The sequence below is a fragment of the Scyliorhinus canicula genome, chromosome 19 (genome assembly GCF_902713615.1).
Source record: "Scyliorhinus canicula chromosome 19, sScyCan1.1, whole genome shotgun sequence".
Classification (NCBI taxonomy): domain Eukaryota; kingdom Metazoa; phylum Chordata; class Chondrichthyes; order Carcharhiniformes; family Scyliorhinidae; genus Scyliorhinus; species Scyliorhinus canicula.
In genome coordinates this window covers 68535139-68552962 of record NC_052164.1, presented here as the reverse complement: position 1 = coordinate 68552962, position 17824 = coordinate 68535139, and the positions used below count along the sequence as shown (strand labels likewise).

At 49.9% G+C, this 17824-nt stretch overlaps 1 long non-coding RNA gene across 1 annotated transcript; it reads left to right on the top strand.

Annotated features, from left to right (window-relative positions):
- The first annotated feature begins 4314 nt into the window (after window positions 1–4314).
- LOC119954213 lies at window positions 4315–17257 on the top strand. The gene is made up of 3 exons (XR_005458195.1): window positions 4315–4770; window positions 12917–13062; window positions 16255–17257. It is a non-coding gene; the product is annotated as an uncharacterized LOC119954213 (long non-coding RNA).
- Window positions 17258–17824: the final 567 nt, after the last annotated feature.

Below are 17824 nucleotides of genomic sequence, written 5' to 3'. Positions count from 1 at the left end.
CCCGACCCGACCCTCCCCCCCGACCCCCTCCCCCCCCCCCCTCCCCCCCCGACCCCCCCCCCCCCGACCCCCCCCGACCCGACCCCCCCCCGACCCGACCCCCCCCGACCCGACCCCCCCCCGACCCGACCCCCCCGACCCGACCCCCCCGACCCGACCCGACCCCCCCCTCCCGACCCGACCCCCCCGACCCGACCCCCACGACCCGACCCCCCCCGATCCGACCCCCCCCCCCGACCCCCCCCCGCCCTGACACCCGACCCGACCCCCCCCGACCCGACCCGACCCGACCCCCCCCAACCCGACCCGACCCCCCCGACCCGACCCGACCCCCCCCCGACCCCCCCGACCCCCTCCCCCCCGACCCGACCCCCCCGACCCGACCCCCCCCGACCCGACCCCCCCCAACCCGACCCCTCCCCGACCCGACCCCCCCCGACCCGACCCCCCCGACCCGACCCGACCCCCCTGACCCGACCCGACCTCCCCCGACCCGAACCCCCCCGACCTGACCCCCCCCCGATCCAACCCCCCCCCCGACCCGACCCCTCCCCCCCCCCCCCGAAGAGCGTCAAAGTTCAGCTTGCCCGGGGCGCCAGCAACCCTAGGGCCGGCGCTGGCGACCCCCAACCATCCCTCCACCTCCCTCTCCCTTTAACACTCCCCAAACCTTCCTTCACACCACCATTCCCCCACCCCCAGCACTGTGAACCACGTGTGTGGCTAATGATGTCCTCTCTGTGTCTCCTCAAGAAAGGTTCTCACACAACCATCGGGACTGGCAGAACCACCAGACAGGCGGTGGGGTGCCGGACATAAAAATCCTCACCTGCTTCGAGGAACGCTGGAGGTGACTGGGGTGGCCGAGGACAGAGCGGTCACCAACACGGAGGCTGGCGGACACTGCAGAGGTGAGGAACCACTGGGCCTTACCTGGAAGACCTGATAAACGTGAGTTGTTATTGCCTTACTGACTGACCATCCCTCCCACTGACCACATATACATTCTGTTTTTTAAAATAATTTTGATGGTCACAAGTAGGCTTACACTAACACTGCTGTGAAAAGCCCCTAGTCGCCACATTCCGGCGCCTTTTCAGGTACACAGTGGGATAATTCACAATGTCCAAATTACCTAATAGCATGTTTTTCAGCACTTGTAGGAGGAAACCGGAGCACCCGGAGGAAACCCACGCAGACACAGGGAGAACGTGCAGTCACCGCAGACAGTGACCCAAGCCGGGAATCGAACCTGGGATCCTTGCGCTGTGAAGCCATGGTGCTAACCACTATGCTGCCGTGTTACCGCTATGCTACTGTGCTCCCACAGGTCCTTCAGCCCATGGCGTGGCCCATCCCGGATGGCACCGTCTCCACCCTCCCAGGCGACCACCTCAGAGGGGAGCTCTGAGGAAGACACAATCGAGGTGTCACAGCTGTCAGCCCCACCCTCCACCAACACAGATGCACGCACCTCGGTGGGAATTCTTAGTGGTCAGGCTTCTGGGGCACAATCTGGTGAGCACCACACAGCCACTGATGTACATCAGGTGGAGGCAGGAACCCATCAGACGAGGCAGCAGTTGGAGGTCTATTGGATCTATTGGTAGCGTCGACGTGGGTGGACCAGGACAGATTTTTGGTGATGTGTACCCCTAGGAATTTGAAGGTGCTAACCATCTCCACCTCGGCCCCGTTGATGCTGACAGAGGTGTGTACAGTACTTTGCTTCCTGAAGTCAATGACCAGCTCTTTAGTTTTGCTGGCTGTGGTGAATTATAAACCGAGTAATTCACACTGTGTTCCACTATATGTATTGTGTCCTTGAGGGCTCTGTATACGAGCCGTTGCGCGGCTCTGCCCATAGGGGGAGATGAGTTTGTACTGGGCTCCATCCTTGGCTCTGCCCATAGCTCCGCCCATGGCTCCTCCCACTAACCGGAGGTATAAAGCTCTGCAGTCGTGAGCCTGCTACCAGTTCATCTCGTCGCAGGCAGGCTCTGTTGTAAGATTATTAAAACCACTGTTCACTTCCAATCAGATGTCTTATGAATTGATGGTCACATCACTGGCATTGAGGGATAGATTGTTGTTGCTGATAGGTTCTCTATCTCCCTCCTATATTCTAACTCATCATTATTTGAGATCCGGCCCACTATGGTCGTATCATCAGCAAACTTGTGGATAGAGTTGGAACCAAATTTTGCCATGCAGCCATGTGTATACAGGGAGTATAGTAGGGGGCTAAGCATGCAGCCTTGCGGGGCCCCAGTATTGAGGACTATTGTGGAGGAGGTGTTGTTTATTCTTACTGATTGTGGTCTGTGGGTCAGAAAGTCAAGGATCCAGTTGCAGAACGGGGAGTCAAGTCCTTGGTTTTGGAGCTTTGATATGCGCTTAGCTGGGATTTTGGTGTTGAAGGCAGAGCTGTAGTCAATAAATAGGAGTCTGATTTTGTTGAGATGCTCGAGGGATGAGTGTCGGGCCAGGAAGATGACGTCTGCTGTGGACAAGTTGCGGCGGTATGCAAATTGCAGTGGATCAAGGCGTTCTGGGAGTATGGAGTTGATGCACTTCATGACCAACCTCTCGAAGCACTTCATTACGACTGAGGTAAGGGCCACCGGACGGTCACCAGGGGCCTCCGATGGTCTGGGAGACCTTCCCTCCCCCTCTCAGGTGCTGTTCCACCAGGTTCAAGTTTGTGTGGACCATGCTGAATGAAGCCCAGTTGCAGCCTCCCTGGGTTAGCCAGTAGATACCGGGTAATTAGGCCTTAATGTCCCAATCCCATGTACCCATCCATGCCCTGAGTTCATCTGCCTTGCCCGTCAGGCCTCTTGCATTGAAATAAATGAGGTTTAATCTAGACTTCCCTTGCTCTCTGCCCTGCTTTCTCAGACCATCTGTCCGATCATGTTTTGTACACTCTCCCTGTGTTGTATTTCTCTTAGCCTTACTGGACCCATTCACTGTGTTCTCCACAGTCTCTGTACTCTATACTGTGGCCCTTTTAGATTTTTGACTTTGGTTTCTCTGCCTTTCACTTTTACCCTTCCTGTCTTTTGTTTCTGTCACCACTTTACTTTACAGCGAGTTTGATGGAAGGCAGGAGACGGGAATCCAGTGAGCGCTGAAAAGATGGAAACCCGCCCAACGGCAGGTTAATGGCAGGTCGGTTTTCCAGCTCCCCAGCTGCATGAACACCATTTGCATTTATTTGCAAATCATGAATGCTCATTAGGCCTGTGTCGCCCCAGTGGGAAATTACATTGGCCTCAAACTCGTTTGAAAAAGAACGACATGCACAAGACAGACCTTAGTTCGTTTGAGACGTCGAGGTTAGTGAAACATACATTGCCTACCTGCCACATCACTGCACCGCTTCTGTTACACTGAATGCCACGTTGCTGGGGCAGATTGGCTTGTGCCCTCCAGCTCCATGTCGAGTTAGTCTTTATGAAGAGCACTGCTGCAGGACTCATGGACTCTCCACTCCAATGGACCAAAGTTCGTCGGGAGACCGGGGATGGGTTGTGAGGTGAGGGTAGGGAGCCTGATGAAGACAAGGGGCCAACATGGAAGGGGGGGGTTTGGAAATGTGAGATGGGGGTAAGGGTGAGGGGCACAATAGCAGGCAAGGAGATGGATAAAGATGACGACGAATGGAACGCAGAAGACCGGGGGGAGGGAAGCTGGACCCCGACAAGAGTGCATGAAATGCACACAAAGAAGGGGGTTAAAGATATACCACATTATTTCCTGGAAGGGATACACGCATCTCCAGATGTGGTGGGCAGATTTCCACGTGGTGCCTCGCAGGTGATGGGCTCGGGCGGAAGGTGGGAATGTTCACCACATCAATGGCCAGATCCAGAAGGTCTATAGAGGTGGTTGCTGGGGGGATAAGGGCTATCCACGTAAACAGTGGCTGATAATTCCAGTGCGTTGCCCCCAAACACATGCTGAGGAGAGGTTCAACACTGCTCACAGCTCCTCATTCTCTCCCATAGAGTAACCCATAGGACATTTGAAGATGCAGTTCAGAAGCCAAGATCACTGTAGGATTCGACTGTGCCAGTTGTTGAGGGATTTTGAAACCATTCAGGTTACCAGCTGCACTTGCGATTACTGGAACTCAGTAGAAATTTAAGTTAAAACTTCTCAGGTGCAAATAACAATTGTTTTATTTGTCTTCCATTGATTACAATTTGAAAGTCATTTAAAAGGCAATTCGTAGACAATTTGAAGCTTTCAAAGAATCACAGAAATATCTTCTTGCTTGGGCAAAACTTTAAAAGTCAAAGTCTGAAAATGAAATATGAATACAGGGAGACAGTGAATAGTTCAGATCAAAGTATAAATGATTCTAACCTACCAACAAGACGTACCAAAAACTAACTGAAGCTACCTACTCAACCTAACCTAAAACTAACCACCCAAAAACTATCCGAAAACCTAAAAATGGCGGAACAAAACTCTTCAGTTATACTGTTTCATATCTGTCTTAAATCATCTAATCACACCCCAATATAATCCTAATTGGTTTGGGTTAGACTCAAACACATTTGATTTGACGGCAAGCCGTCCATCTTCAATATGTAACATTCTTCTAATTGTTGTGTATCTGCATACTTGTGTATGTTAAAGAATGCAATATTGTGCTTTTATCTTTACCAGCAAAAACTGGTTTTCTGATGACTTGGCTATTGTAACAATGGAGACTTCATGTTATCTCATCATGCCATGCTGGACAAAGACTTGAAAAATGTAAATCAAACTGTCTGTTTTAATCTAGTAAAGTAAATGATGCTACTTCTATGAAATTGTTATGTTTTGAGAATGTTGGAATCAAATATATTTGATTCGAATGTTTTATAAACTGTCCATTTTAAAAATCCAGCTAGTCTAGAATGTTTCAACCTGTATAAGTTCTGGAATGTGATTCAGGCTGTAATCACGAATGGCCTGAAATCAGAACAATAGAGCCTTTACTCCTGCCACCTCGTTGCCATGGATTCATCCCTTGTCCTTGGAGAAATGTAGTGAAAAGTGTTTTGTCTTATCAGACTTCTGTGTTACTTTAAAACTATGTAAATTAATTTGCGGAATATGTGTTTTTTAATCCTTAATTTAAAACTGGGGCTTAATATTTACGCTTAAACAGCTATCTTTTACCTATATTAGGTGTATTAGAAATACCTGGGGCGCGATTCTCCGCTCCCCACGCTGCGTGGGAGAATCGCGGGAGGGCCCCCCGACAAATTTCACGCCCCCCTCGATTCTCGAAACTCGGCCGAGTTCACGACGGCCCACCCGATTTTTCCCGGGAGCGGAGAATTCCGCCCCTGGCTTCTACAATCGCTCAGGTGGCACTCTGCAATATGTACCAGAGAAGGTTTCCCACATGAATCCACGATCTGGACTTCCGGTTGCGGCTATGACCAGCTAAGTCGCACGTTTGGCTGCTCCTGCTACAAAGGTGTTTTCGGGCCGATTGGAGGGCCCCAACGGCGCTGTAAGGACAAATCCCGGTGGGGGAAGGCTCCCTGAAGAGAACCAGACCAACTTTATGGTCGGTACCCGGAGTGGGGTGGTAAAGAAAGCAACAGCAGCTCCCAAAAAAAAGCGGGGGAAGAAGACCAAAATGGCGGCCGGTGGAGCACCCGAGGAATGGAGGAAATGGGCGGAGGAGCAGCAGGCCGCTCTCCTGCGCTTCTTTACGGAGCTGAAAATGGAGCTCTTGGAGTCAATGAATGCGACGACCACCAGGCTGATGGGAGCCCAGGCGACCCAAGAGGCGTCGATTCGGGAGCTGCAACAGGAGATGACTGTGAGGGAGGAGGAGGCCACGGTCCTCGTGGGAAAGGTAGAGGTGCACGAGGCACTCCACCTGAAATGGCAGAGCCGTTTTGAGGAGCTGGATACCCGAATGAGGCGGAAGAACCTGAGGATCTTGGGCCTGGCAGAAGGCCTGGAGGGGTCAGACCTCCCGGGATATGTAGCAGAAATGCTGAGCTCCCTGATGGGGGCAGGGGCCGTCCCTTCGCCCCTGGAGCTGGAAGAGGCCTACAGGGTCATGGCTAGGAGGCCAAGAGCAAATGAGCCCCCGAGGGCGGTGCTGGTGCGGTTCCAGCGACTCAGCGATCGGGAGAGAGTGCTGGAGTGGGCCAAGAGGGAAAGGAGCAGCAAGTGGGAGAATTCGACGGTGAGGGTCTACCAGGACTGGAGTGCGGAGGTGGCAAAGCGGCGGGCCCGGTACAACCGGACGAAGGCGGTGCTACATGCAAAACGGATCAGGTTCGGAATGCTGCAGCCAGCGCGCTTGTGGGTCACCTACAGGAACCAACACCACTATTTTGAGTCCCCAGAGGAGGCGTGGGCCTTTGTACAGGAAGAGAAACTGGACTCGAATTAGACCCAGGGGATACTTGGCGGCCGTAGCCGCTCGGGTACTTTCAGCTGAATTCTTTGTTTGGATTTTGAACTCTTGCTGTGGTTTTTCTTCTGATGTTTTTTCCCCCTTTGCCAACTTCCCTTAGTTATTGTTATTGTGGTTATTCATGGTTATTTATGGTTATTTATGCTGTTTGGTAGAGGGCGACTGTTAAGTACATTGTTATTTGTTATTTATCTGTTATTTATAATGTTAAGTTGGGGAGGTGGGACGGGGGGGAGAGCAGATCGGGGATATGGGCTCCTAGGGGGGGTTCTTTTACAGGCATGGACGGGGACGGGGGTGGAACTGAAGATGGCGGGGTGGGGTGTGGCAGGGCGAAAGCGCGGGCTTTCCTCTGTTTTCCCGCGCGCGGGGCAGAGGAGGGGGGAGGGGAGGAGTGCGGGGCGTGGCTAGCAATGGCGACCTTTCCCGCGCTGGAGCGGGGCCAGGGAGGAGTGGCAAGGGGGGGGGAGGCCCCCCCCCCGAGCCGGGGGGAGTCGGAGTGGGGCAGGAGCAGCCGGGTCAGCGTGAACCAGCTGACTTACGGGAGTACGATGGAGGGTACATCGCGGCTAGGAGGGGTCCTAGCCTGGGGGGGGGGGGAGGGGGTTAGGGAGGGACACCGGGTTGCTGCTGAAAAGACCAGAAACGGGAAGTGGAGGACTGGAGAGGTGGGGGGGGGGGGACATCGCCATGGGGAGCGGGTCAGAAGGGGAGGGTCGACCCGGGGCGAGCAGGGAACAGGACATGGCTAATCGGCAGGGGAAGGGGGCGGGTCGTCCCGCGACCCGGCTGATCACTTGGAACGTGAGGGGGTTGAATGGGCCGGTCAAGAGATCAAGGGTATTCTCACACCTGAAGGGACTGAAGGCTGATGTAGCAATGTTACAGGAGACCCATTTGAAGGTAGTGGACCAGGTTCGCCTGAGAAGGGGGTGGGTGGGACAGGTGTTCCACTCTGGATTGGACGCAAAGAACCGGGGGGGTGGCGATTCTGGTGGGAAAGAGGGTGTCGTTCGTGGCGGAGGAGGTGGTGGCGGATAAGGAGGGTAGGTATGTGATGGTGAAGGGTAAGCTGCAGGGGGAGAAAGTGGTGATGGTCAACGTATATGCCCCGAACTGGGATGACGCGGGTTTTATGAGGCGCCTATTGGGCCTCATTCCGGGACTGGAGGCAGGGGGCTTGATCATGGGGGGGGACTTTAACACAGTGCTGGACCCCGGGCTAGACAGATCGAGCGCAAGGACCAATAGGAGGCCGGCAGCGGCAGAAGTGCTGAGGGGGTACATGGAGCAGATGGGAGGAGTAGACCCATGGAGGTTTGGTAGGCCGAGGGCGAGGGAGTATTCCTTTTTCTCCCACGTCCATAGAGTGTACTCCAGAATCGATTTCTTCGTGTTGAGCAGGGGGCTGATCCCGAGGGTACGGGAAGCTGAGTACTCGGCCATTGCGATCTCTGATCATGCACCGCATTGGGTGGATGTGGAAATGGGGGAGGCGCGGGACCAGCGCCCGCTGTGGCGGCTGGATGTGGGGCTGTTAGCGGACGACGAGGTGTGTAAAAGGGTCCGGAAGAGCATTGAGAGCTATCTGGACTTGAATGACACGGGTGAGGTGCAGGTGGGGATGGTCTGGGAGGCCCTGAAGGCAGTGATCAGGGGAGAGCTGATCTCCATAAGGGCGCATAGAGAAAGAAAGGAGAGGCAGGAGAGGGAGAGGCTGGTGGGGGAGCTATTGGAAGTGGATAGGAGATATGCGGAGGCACCAGAGGAGGGGCTGCTGGAAGAACGGCGCAGCCTGCAGGTCAAGTTCGACCTGCTGACCACCAGGAAGGCAGAGACGCAGTGGAGAAGGGCACAGGGCGCGGTCTATGAGTATGGGGAAAAGGCGAGCAGGATGCTGGCACACCAGCTTCGCAAACGAGATGCGGCTAGGGAGATTGGGGGAGTGAAGGAGAGGGGCGGGAAGGTAGTGCAGAAGGGGCAAGAAGTGAACGGGGTCTTCAGGGATTTTTACAAGGAGTTGTATCGGTCTGAGCCGCCGACAAGGAGAGGGGGAATGGAGGACTTCCTAAACAAATTGAGGTTCCCAAGGGTCCAGGAGGGGCTGGTAGAAGGGCTGGGGGCGCCAATAGGGCTAGAGGAGCTAGTCAAGGGAATAGGTCGGATGCAAGCGGGGAAGGCGCCGGGGCCAGATGGGTTCCCGGTGGAATTCTATAAGAAAAATGTGGACTTGGTGGGACCGGTACTGGTACGAGCCTTTAATGAGGCGCGAGAGGGGGGGTTCTGCCCCCGACAATGTCGCAGGCTCTGATCTCCCTGATATTGAAGCGGGATAAAGACCCCGTGCAGTGCGGGTCCTACAGGCCTATCTCGCTTCTGAACGTGGATGCCAAGTTGCTGGCAAAGATCCTGGCAGCTAGAATAGAGGATTGTGTGCCAGGGGTAATCCATGAGGACCAGACGGGGTTCGTGAAGGGGCGGCAGCTCAACACGAACGTGCGGAGATTGCTGAATGTAATTATGATGCCGGCAGTGGAGGGGGAGGCTGAGATAGTGGTAGCGCTGGACGCGGAGAAGGCATTCGATAGGGTGGAGTGGGAGTACCTGTGGGAGACGTTGAAACGGTTTGGGTTTGGGGAAGGGTTTATTAAGTGGGTGAAGTTGCTCTACTCGGCCCCGACGGCGAGTGTAGTGACAAACGGGAGGAGGTCGGAGTATTTCGGGCTCCACCGAGGGACCAGGCAGGGATGTCCCCTATCCCCCCTACTTTTCGCACTGGCGATTGAACCGTTGGCGATGGCACTGAGGGGTTCAGGGGGGTGGAGAGGACTGACTAGGGGAGGGGAGGAACATCGAGTATCGCTGTATGCGGATGATCTACTGCTGTACGTGGCAGACCCAGAAGGGGGAATGCCGGAGATAATGGAACTATTAGCAGAGTTTGGGGACTTTTCGGGGTACAAATTAAATTTGGGCAAAAGCGAGGTTTTTGTGATACACCCGGGGGACCAGGGAGAGGGTATTGGGAGACTCCCCTTCAAGCGAGCAGGAAAGAGCTTTAGGTACTTAGGGGTGCAGGTGGCAAGGAACTGGGGGACCCTCCACAAGTTGAACTTTTCCAGGCTGGTGGAACAGATGGAGGAGGAGTTTAAGAGGTGGGACATGGTACCGTTGTCGCTGGCGGGGAGGGTGCAGTCAATCAAAATGACGGTCCTCCCAAGGTTCTTGTTTTTATTTCAGTGCTTGCCCATCTTCCTCCCTAGGGCCTTCTTCAAAAAGGTGACGAGTAGCATCATGAGCTACGTGTGGGCGCATGGCACCCCAAGGGTGAGGAGGGTCTTTTTGGAGCGGAGTAGGGACAGTGGAGGGCTGGCACTGCCCAATCTCTCGGGGTACTACTGGGCGGCAAATGTGTCAATGGTGCGCAAGTGGATGATGGAAGGGGAGGGGGCAGCTTGGAAACGAATGGAGAGGGCGTCCTGTGGCAACACAAGCCTGGGGGCCCTAGTAACGGCACCATGGCCGCTCCCCCCCACGAGGTACACCACGAGCCCGGTGGTGGCGGCCACCCTCAAGATATGGGGGCAGTGGAGGCGACATAGGGGTGAAATGGGAGGTCTGTTGGCGGCGCCAATAAGAGGGAACCATAGATTCATCCCGGGGAACATCGACGGGGGATTTCAGAGCTGGTACAGGGTGGGCATACGGCAGCTGAAGGACCTGTTTATAGAGGGGAGGTTTGCGAGCCTGGGAGGGCTGGAGGAGAAGTTTGAGCTCCCCCCGGGAAACATGTTCAGATATTTACAAGTGAAGGCATTTGCTAGGCGGCAGGTGGAGGGGTTTCCCCTGCTCCCCAGTAAGGCGGCGAGTGATAGGGTGCTCTCGGGGGTCTGGGTCGGAGGGGGGAAGATATCAGACATCTACAAGATAATGCAGGAGGCGGAAGCAGCATCGGGGGAGGAGCTGAAAGCCAAGTGGGAAGGGGAGCTGGGAGAGCAGATAGAAGACGGGACGTGGGCGGATGCACTGGAGAAGGTCAACTCTTCCTCCTCGTGTGCGAGACTGAGCCTCATTCAATTTAAGGTGCTGCATAGAGCTCACATGACGGGGACAAGGATGAGCCGGTTCTTTGGGGGTGAGGACAGGTGTGTCAGATGTCTGGGAAGCCCAGCGAACCATGTGCATATGTTCTGGGCATGTCCGGTGCTGGAAGGGTTCTGGAAGGGGGTGGCAAGGACGGTGTCGAAGGTGGTGGGGTCCAGGGTCAAACCAGGATGGGGGCTTGCGATCTTTGGGGTCGGGGTAGAACCGGGGGTACAGGAGGCTAGGGAGGCCGGAATACTGGCCTTTGCGTCCCTAGTGGCTCGACGAAGGATATTAATTCAATGGAAGGACGCGAGGCCTCCAAGCGTTGAAACTTGGATTAACGATATGGCTAGCTATATTCAGCTAGAAAGGATCAAATTTGCCCTGAGAGGGTCGGTACAGGGATTCGCCAGGCGGTGGCAACCTTTCCTTGACTTTTTAGATCAGAGATAGACGTTCGGGGTCGTGGCAGCAGCAACCCGGGGGGGGGGGGGGGGGGAGGGGGGGAGGGGAGGGCAGCAAGGGTCGTGGGGGGACACGCACGACTGTAACGCGGGCAAGCCTGCTCGCTGCTCATGTCTGAAACTGTAGGCTGCCTTGGTTGTTAAGGTTGCCTGGGGGGGGGGGGGGGGGGGGGGGAGGACTGGTGCGCGCGAGAGGGCGGGCGAGGGAGGGACATTTGCCTAGAGGGATTGTGTTGTAAATAATTTAAAATTAGTAGGGGTAAATGTCTGTATGGAAAAACTCTTTCAATAAAAATTATTTAAAAAAAAAAAAAAAAAAAAAAAATGAATCCACGATCTGGCTATGCAACGAGGTAAACCCTGAGGATGTAGTATGAGCAACATGATGGATGGAATGGTGGTGATGTGAATGTGTCCTTGAGAGAATGTGCGTCCTTCGCTAATGGATGTGTGTGATCCATGAAGGGAGTCACTGTTTGAGTACATGATGCCATGATGAGAGTTTGATAGTGAAGGGAGCTAAGAGGGGACTTGCCATGGTGGAGTGGGTGTGATCATCATCCATTTCCTGCACTGAATGGCGCTTCTGTCATGGTGCCAGCCATGCTAATCTCTTAGGCAACAGCCTCCCAGGCCAGAAAGATGAGGTTGGTGTGCTTACCGCAGCCTTCCGTTGGGTAGAAGCCATCCCTTTGCACCCAGATTCCTCAAATCAAGACCTGGAGGGTACATACTTCTTAAGGCTGCTGACCTTTTGCCTCTGGGCTCCAAACATCCTGCACAGCCTTGTGAAGACAGATGGGCTGGAGGGAGTGATATGAACGTGCTGGACTGGCGTTTACATATGATGCCCAGATCTTCAAACCACTAGCTGATGGAACTTCCGCCAACTCACTTAGAAAAAAAAAGAGAATTATGCCTGTAGTCTCACGGAAGCTTTTGCAGAGGCTGTTTGTGGCTGGAATAATAAAGGCAGAAGTTTAAATTGAGTTCATGGGCAAAATATTGAGTGGTGCAGCATTTAACTCTTTTGATTAATAACTGATGAAATGGGGAGGCAGGTGCTTTTGTCAAGGCTTAAGAGAACATTTGTCAATGCCTTTCAGGTTTTGATTTGAGGAATCTGGGTGCAAAGGGATGGCTTCTACCCAACGGAATGCATGGAAGGAAATGGAGGAAGATAATTTGAGGGTGCAGGTGACCACTATTGCCATTTATGGTGTTAGTCCTCCATTACCAGCGAGGGGCAGTTGGCACACTTTTGTATCTGACCCTGGGATATGGACCTCTCTATGATTAGGTGAGAAGGTAATATAGTGGCATAGGTGCACATTTCATCACTGGTGGAAGCTGGCATCCCTCCAGTACTTCTGCTTGTCCTGCCAATATGAAGGATTCAAAACACTTTTCCAGCGGTATGCATTTACCCAAAAGTTGGTAGCAGCAGAACATCACACATAAAGTTTCTGACCAATAATGTGGAAAAAAAAATTAATAAAAATAACTTGCAATACTCTAAAAATATATTGTTTTAAATGAATGAATGAAAAATGAAAATCGCTTATTGTCACAAGTAGGCTTCAAATGAAGTTACTGTGAAAAGCCCCTAGTTGCCACATTCCGGCGCCTGTTCAGGGAGGCTGTTACGGGAATTGAACTGTGCTGCTGGCCTGCCTTGGTCTGCTTTCAAAGCCAGCGAATTAGCCCTGTGCTAAACAGCCCCTAAATCTACTTCCATACAGTAGTATTCCTTGCAGCCAAGGAAACCAATTTTATATAACTAGGCAAATCTGAGTGTAGGAGATTACGTAGTTATCTAAATCAGGTAATTGGGACCTAACTTCATTAACTTTGTTTTGTTACATGAGCCTGAATTCTGTACAAAAATAACTTTTTCATTTTTTTCATCTTTTTCCTTCTCTAGAGTTTGACTGAACTGTTTCCACATGTACCATGTCTTCAAGTGCTTGACCTCAGTGCCCGTACTCCATGCATGAGTTGAGACAATGAATTGGCAACAATCTAGTCACTACAAATGCCTCGGTCTCACCCAATCTTGTTATCTTTCAAGTAAGTGTCCATACACAAAGACGTTTTGAACTTGTGTGGTGGTGTGGAGCGGCGATTGGGAGCCGGCAAGGTGCCCGCTGTGGTTAATGGGCATCGGGTTTGGTGTTCTAAAAGCTTGAGTCCGCCTTATCCCTGCTTGGCTGTGACTCAGTAATACTTTCCAGGCTTATAAGAACATAAGAACTAGGAGCAGGAGTAGGCCATTCGGCCCCTCGAGCCTGCTCTGCCATTCAATGAGATCATGGCTGATCTTTTGTGGACTCCCCCTCACACCCACTCTTCACTCTTATGGATTTAGGTTGATTTACAATGGGGATTAAAGTCATTTTTATCAGGGAACATTCTTCCTTGTTCATTCCCCCCCCCCCTCCCCGTACACACACTTTATACCACATCCGCCCCTCAGAAATTAACAGCAAGAATTTACTGCTGTTTCTGCATCACTATGGGAACTCCATGTGCTCTTTATTTATTTCTTTGTTTGTCTTCAGCTCCAGTCCACAAACACCAATCTTAGCTCCCTTCCAAACGCAGAAAACTGTCTCGCAACTGGTAGTTTTGAAGTGATTTGTGAGGTGGTCAGACCTTAAAAGAGAAAGAACTAACATAAAGTAAAGACCCATGAATAACATTGTTTTGACCATTTCACTTTATTTCTAAAATTCCAGTGGAAGTATATGTCTTGGCTAAAAAGGTACTTTATATGAAGGCTTTTCGCTTAAATAAAAGACCTTCAAGAAACAATCGAGTCTTTCATTTTGCCAGGTAGTGTTTTGGTGTCTTGAGCCCTTGACCTCAATAAGTGCCCGTTCCAATTCCTTTTGTGCTCTGTGCCATTCAACTTTACATAACACACACAACAAAACACAGTGAAACCTTGTTACTGACTTCTTGTCGGATCAAATATTGTCCCTGATTCTTAGGAAACTCATTATATTCATTGGGTAAATCCTCAACAAGAACAACTGTCAGTTGCTGTGCATTTGTAATCAGGTTTGGTGGCATATAAAGAGAATGGAAAAGCTTGGCATTTGAGTCGCGCCACACAAACACAAAAACATCTATTGGCCCGGCCTTTGTGGTCAGTGGCAAAACAAGGGTGCTCGCCATTGACCTCAAAGCAAATTGTCCACAAAGACCTGGCAATGTCTGTGGTGCAGATTTCCCCTTTCCCAGTTCCAATTTAACTCAGTTTAAACCAAGTCAAGAGGATGTTTTGGCAACAACAGCAATGTTAGCAAGCAGGTAAGCAGTCACTCACACTGAAGTGTTCACACACAACCAACAGGAAGCTAAAAGCACTAATCTAATACTTCTAATTTACATTTTCCAATAGCAAAATAAATTATAGTGCTTGGATAAAGATAGAAGCTAAATAAAGAAAAAGAAACTGCAAAAAATGTATGTTTATTTTTTAAAATATGGGCGTTTATTTATCATTATAGAGAAATGTTACATCCCACAAACCCAAAATTAACTTTTCAGAGCCACTGATGGATAAAGATAGAAGCCAAATAAAGAAAAACAAACTCTACAAAAATATTTATTTGTAAAAATATGGGGGTTTACTTAGCATTATAGAGAAATGTTACATTCCACAAACAAATAATTAACTTTTCAGAGCCATTGATGGTGTTTAGGGGTACTTATGAAGTTTTTAAAAATGTTGAAATAAACCTGTTTCACCATCATCAGTAAAATGTAACCTTTTGAAGGATTTTACAGCAAGACTGAGGGTGGGATTTTCCAGCCATGCCTACCGCAAGATCTCCGAGGATGGAACGGGACCACGTAAAGGTCCGTTGATCTTGTTCGGGAATTTCCAGTCTCCAGGCAGGCGTGGCCAAAAAATCCTACCCAATATATAAAAATGGAAGCGCTCATCAATTCAATTGATTTCCACTGATTGCAGCCATGGGCAAGTGTGAAGGGAGTACCTCATCAGCACATTTTGTGGGAGAAGCATAGAATCACTGATCACAACTTCTACATTTCCTCCTTATTCTCCAAATGAAGTTGCTGCCAGCTTCGATGGAGTAATGCCTGCAAAGGCTGAACTTTTACTATCATTATGACTGTAAAACCTGGGCCAATAATTCTCAAGCAAGGGATGTAGGAGCAAATTCCTCATGTTTTGTGAAGGACAATTTCATGGAATGTGTGCAGGAGTTTCCTATATCAGTATGTTAAGGAACCAACTAAGGGACAGACTATTTTAGAATCGTAAAATTCCTACAGTGCAAAAGGAGGCCATTCAGCCTATCAGGTCTGCACCAACCCTCTGAAAGAACATCCTACCTTGGCCCCCGCCCTACCCCATAACTCCAACTAACCTGCACATCTTGCCATCTTTTGGCATAGCCAATCCACCTAATCTGCACATCTTTGGACTGTGGGAGGAAACTGCAGCACCCGGAGGGAACCCATGCAGACATCGAGAAAAAGTGCAAACTCCAGAGTCACCCAAGGCCAGAATTGAACCAGGTCCCTGGTGCTGTGAAGCAGCAGTGCTAACCAATGCGCCTCCCAAATCTTAGATCATGAATTATGGGTTGTGTGGTCATTACACAAAGTTAGTATTCATTGATTTGGGATAATATATTTAGCATGGATTGAAGCTTGCTTAATCAGCAGAAAACAGAGTGGGAGTTAACATGATATTTTCAGGTTGGCAGACTTTAACGAGCGGAAAAGGAAGTGGTGTGGAGGATGCAAAAGGGTTGCAAAGGGATATAGACAGGTAAAGCAAATGGGTAAGAAGGGCACAGGTGGACTATGGTGGTGATAAATGTGAGGTTATTCACTTTGGTAGGTGTTATAACCTACCTGAATTTTATTGGCTGGGGACAATTGGTTATCCCAAGACTCTTGGGGAGTATGACCTCCCCCAATGAGGGGGACGAGGCAATCACTAGTAGCTGCAGCTGTATAAATAGAGCTGGCCAGTGTGGTACCGGCTAGAGAAGGAAGCAGCGGTGAACTACGGCTGCTGTGTACATATTGTTGTAAATAAAGTTACTTTCTGTTTGACTTTACAAACTCGTGAGAAGCTACTAAAATGAAAGCAAAATACTGCAAATGCTGGAAATCTGAAAGAGAGGTGGAAAATGCTGAATAAACTCAACAGGTCTGGCAGCATCTGTGGAGAGCGAAACTGAATTAACGTTTTGTGTATATTTGATTCTTCTACAGAGAAATGTTGGTGTCCCGAGAGGCATCTGAGAGTCCTTATTTGCTAAAACAGAATTCAAAGACAGTAAATAATTAACATGTAGATGCAACAACCAGTTAGGAAGGACATGGTGGGTTGCCCATTATTGCTAAGGAACTGGAGTACCAGAGGAAGGAAGGTTTATTAAAATCCTGCAGCTCATTGGTGAGACCACATCTAGAGTAAAGTGTACTGTTCTGGTGACTGTATCAAAGGAATACAATAATTGTCCAAGAGATGGTGTAACAAATGTGAACTAAATGATTCCTGGGATGAGCGGATTGTACTATGCAGAGGAACGGAGTGGAATAGATCATGTTCTCTGGAGTTTAATCGAAGAGGCACAATGGGGGAAGTTCGCTGTCTCAGACCTTCAATCATAGTGAACTGAGGGGAGTGGAATTGCATAGAACCCCCTCGGGCTGTAGGACTCACATTGAATGTATACAGCGAATATTACATAATATCGCAATCGTATTTAAGCACCTCAGAGTTCAATATGATCTATGTGGACAACTTAAATTCCTTTGCACCATTTGTATTGACCATTTTGAAATGTCTGTAATGTTTCTTTGACTGTATTGAAGTAGCTCAGAGTGCAACATGATGCATGTAGAGAACTTAAATATTATTGCACTTTGCATAGTGGCCACTTTGAAATGTTTGCAACGTTCTTTTAGATATGTGACAAATAAAGAATATTGTTGCAGCAAAAACAATCTTTAGCACTTAGAAGAATGAGAGATGATCCTATTGAAATATTTAGGATTTTGAAGGGTTTGACAGAGCCAATGTTAAGTGTATCCACCAATTGGAGAGTCTAGAACTAGGAATCAGAGTCTCAGGATAAGGGATTAGCCATTTAGACTTGAAATGCAGAGAAACATAAGCGTTTATGCGGTGAAATATATTTTACTGACCGTTGTGTTTAAGTGAGAAAATATATTTTATTGCAAAAAATTTTTTAAAGTTTAGGTAATTTAATATTATTGATCAGCTGATAAAGTTAAATGTTAAGTTAAATGTTCACTGGTTTCAAAATTTTGTATTTATAAAATTATTTTTGTCAATAAATGTTTTACATTAAACTTTACAAGCTTCTACAAAAGGCTTACTGAAACATCAGAACACAACATTTAATTGTGAGATAATTATAAATGAATAATATAATTGAAGTAAACAAGGCAGAAACATAATAGCACGCATAACACGATGGCACACACTAGCACTGCTGCCTCACAACACCAGGGACCCGTGTTAGATTCGGACCTTGGGCGACTGTGTGGGGTTTGCACATTCTCCCTGCGTTTTCATGGGTTTCCTAAAACCATGAAACCTCTACAGTGCAAAAGGAGGTCATTTGGCCCATCTGCACCGACCCTCTGAAAGAGTACCCTACCTCGGCCCACTCCCACAAACCTAACCTCAGAACCTAAACTGTACATTCTTGGACACTAAGAGACAACGTTGCACGGCCAATCCACTTAACATGCACATCTTTGGACTGTGGGAGGAAACAAGAGCACCCGGAGGAAACTCACGCAGACACTG